This window comes from Bison bison, unplaced genomic scaffold (assembly GCF_000754665.1).
Source record: "Bison bison bison isolate TAMUID 2011002044 unplaced genomic scaffold, Bison_UMD1.0 scf7180017845702, whole genome shotgun sequence".
Lineage (NCBI taxonomy): Eukaryota > Metazoa > Chordata > Mammalia > Artiodactyla > Bovidae > Bison > Bison bison.
The window spans coordinates 65,884-69,570 of record NW_011476275.1 but is presented as its reverse complement, the minus strand read 5'-3'; positions in this window follow the sequence as shown (position 1 = coordinate 69,570).

Genomic DNA, 3,687 nt, shown 5'->3' with positions numbered 1-3,687 from the left:
TAGGTTGGTCATAACTTTTCTTCCAAGGAGCAAGTGTCTTTTAATTTCATGGCTGTAGTCACCATCTGCAGTGATTTTGCAGCCCCCCAAAATAAACTCTGTCACTGTTTCCATTGTTTACCCATCTATTTGCCATGAAGAGATGGGATTGGATGCCATGATCTTAGTTTTCTGAATGTTGAGTACCTAAATCACCTTTAAAAACCCCCATCTCCAAACACAGGCCCATCCTGAGGTCCTGATGTTAGGACTTCAGCTCATGAATCTCGGGGCACAGTTCAGCCCATCATAAGGGGCTAAGACAGGGCTCTGTTGGGGGCACAGAGCGTGGTTAATATCCTGAACTGAATTTAAAGGAAGTGTTTGCCAGGGTGGTGGAGATGGCGAGGAGGGGCAGGGGCCTGGCTTGGCCCAGGGGGACCTGCAGGCAGACAGGAGCTGGGATGGCTGGAGCTTGGTTCAAAAAGCCAAGACTCGACTTCTGAGCATCAGGCCCCATGTGTGGCCTTCACGTGCATGGCTGGTGGCCAGGCAGGATCGCCCGCTCCTGCTGGCTCCCTCAGTACTCTGCCCATCTGGTCCTAAGGTTGCCTCTGTTCCCCACAAGCCCCGTAGCAACAGCAGCCAAGCTCGAAGCACCAGGTCCTTCCCACACATCTTCTTCATAAATGCAAACAGGCCTCTGCCGGTCTGCAAACCCCATCCCCTGGGCCTTCTCCACCCCCTCTCCAGCTGCTGCACCAACCCCACTGGAAACCACCCCCTGGGATCCCCTCAGGTCCTGTGTCCCCACCCAGCCCTGGAGTTGGCAGCAAGCTCAGGGAGAATGCTGTATTCCCTTCTTTGCTGGGCTCACCCGAGTTACCAGCTGGACAAGGGGCTCGGGGGTCCTGTCCCAGCAGGCAGATCCCCCCCTGGTCACCCCACCCCACACCGGTTCCATTCATTTGGTGTTTTTCTCCGGACTTCCTCAGCACAGGAAACAGGTGGCCATGGTCACATTTCCTGTTCTTGTTCTCGACCACGAAAACTGGGTGAGGATGAAGCAGTGACTCCAAAGCAGGACATTCCTGAGGACAGAGATTCCCAGCCATTGGCCTTGGACAGACGGAGCGGCACCCTCCGGGGACCGCCAGGGTTTGCAGAAGCTGATGGACTCAGGCACTGGTCAGAGGTGGGAGTTGAGCGAGGCTGCCGACTCTGTGGCACCCAGTCCCACCAGGAACTCTACGGAACAGAGGGGAGTCAGAGCCTGGAAGGCATCTGGCCTGAGAGCAGGGGGGCGGGGACATGGGGATACGGAACGGCATTTCAGTATCAAGAATGCTGACCAGAGCAGAGCAAAACTGCCCTCACCTGTGGGACCAGGGCTGCTCTGGGTTCCCACAGGTGGAGAACTGGGATGGGGGCTATACTGGAGTAACATGGGAAAAGAAGCCCCTCGGGGTACCCCCTTACTCAGCTTCATAATCCTCTCAGAAAGAAAGCCAGGATACTTGGTGGGGGTGGAGGCAGGCGGGATCTCAGCCCCACAGAGCGGGTGTCCTGGAGAGGAGCAGTCCTGTGAAGTCCCAACCTCAGGACATCCTGGGCGAGAAACCCTTGAAGAAAGCGGCAGCTGCTGGGACACCCCCAGGGCCAGGCTGTGATCCACCAGCTGCAGACACAGCCCTCCTCCGCCTAGGGTGCACACATACCGAAGGACATGCGGGAATGCCTGGCTTCCCTTGCCCGGCCCTCTCCCCGTCCAGGCTCAGGTAATGCCCAAGGGATTTACCTCCTAGTAGGTCTGTACGTGCATGAATATCAGGAAAGTTACATAATTGGAAAATGGATATAGTTACCACCCACTGCTTGCCATCAGCCGTAAGCCTGAGGGGGCGGATGTTAGCTTTCCTAAGTAAATTTGTGTGAAGCGTAGTAGAGGAAACACCCACAGTTCAGTAATCTGTGTCTCTAGGAAGAACCATCGTAAAAGTCGCCCAACTCCTCCGGTCCAGTGCATGCCCGCAACACTCTGGATTTACCTCCGAGCCACGATAGCTCCAATTTCCTGAACTGCAATTCCTTGGGCTATTCCCAAAGAAACTTGCTTTTGCTGGTAAAAGACCTGGCTACCACTATATTATTGAACATAATATAGTAGCAACAAAGACTGTAGCAACAAAGAGGGAGCAGAGTTGAATTTGGTCTTGAGTATGTTGAGACTGCAGTACAAGCTCCTGCAAGGATAAAGTCTAAGGGACAGATGCACAACAGGAGCCAGAGCCAGAGACACGTAAGAGAAGGCAGCATCTAGGGGCATCAGGGCCAAGTGCCCATTCACTGAATTGCTATAATGAGAGCCCCACCACCTGCCAGGCTACTGGAAGAACACATCAGGAAATAGAGAAAGCAAAGCAGCCCACCCCCAGAAGACTTCATTTTCTGGTGTGGGAAGGGAAGATGAACATAATAAACACAACAGGAAATTCCATAGCCTGTTGGAAAGCTGAAAGTGCTATGGAAAAAAAAAAAAAGTAGGGAAGGGTGGGTACCAAGAAGTGGAGGAAGAGGCAGAATGCTGTGGTATTACAAAATGTGATCACCAACGGTGCCAGTGGTGTCCGGGACGTGCTCCTAACCAGTGAACTACAGCAGAGGTGATGGGAGGTTAGGTACCACGAGACTTCACCCCAGCAGACTGGGGCCAGAGGCTTTCTGCTGGCCCTGAAGGAGCACAGAGAGGGCCACGTGGCAGGGAACTGTGGGTGATCTGCAAGACCAAAGGTCAGCCTCCCGACAGCCCAGAAGAAGCTGGCCCTCAGTCACACAGCCACCAAGAAAGGAAGCCTGCCAACAGCCACACGAGTGTGGAAGCAGATCCTCACCTCACGCTGAGAACCCTGACTGCGGCCTTCGGAGGCTGAGCAGAGGACCAGCTAAGCCTCACCTGGACTCCTGTCCCACGGTGATATAACAAACGGTGGATAGAAAAAGTGCTATAACCGTGATAGAGGAAACCGTGGCACAACAAAGGAACCCTGATACAACAAACAGGTACTGTTTTGAGCTGCTAAGCTTGTGATAACCAGAAAACTAACACACCCAGGGTGGTCAGAGGTCAGGGGTCCCCTCTAGGAGGTGAGCTCTCCGGAGGCGGTAAGTGGGAATGAGCCAAGCAGACAGCTGGGGACAAGTGTTGCAGGCAGAGGGAGTGGCCAGTGCGGCTGAACGGAGGCCACAGCAGGCCTGCTGCTTCTGTGGAACTCAAAACAGGTGGCGGGGGTGGGGGCACGAGTGAGGGAGGGGGTGCAGAGGGGAGCGAGGAGGGCTGGGGTGAGTGATGGGGGCAGGAGCGGAAGGGAGGGAGTGCGCAGGTCAGAGGGGCGAGACTGGGTGGGCGGCCGAGGTAAGGGGGCGTGTGCTGCGATGCGAGTGAGTGGGACGAGCTCGGGTCGGGGGCGGAGTCACCCGTGGCGCACCACCGAGAGGCTGGGGCCTCGCCGCCTAGAACGGCACCGGAAACGCCGGCCTGGGAGCAGGTTCTTCCTGCGGGTACCGAGTGTGGGCGAAGGGGGATAAACTGAAATGAGGTGAAACCAACTGCGGGGCCCGAGCCCTGCAGGGCGCACCACCGAGAGGCCCGCGACTTCTCTTCCTAGAACGGCGCAGGAAGGGGCGGGGCCAGCGGCGGGCCCTTCCCGC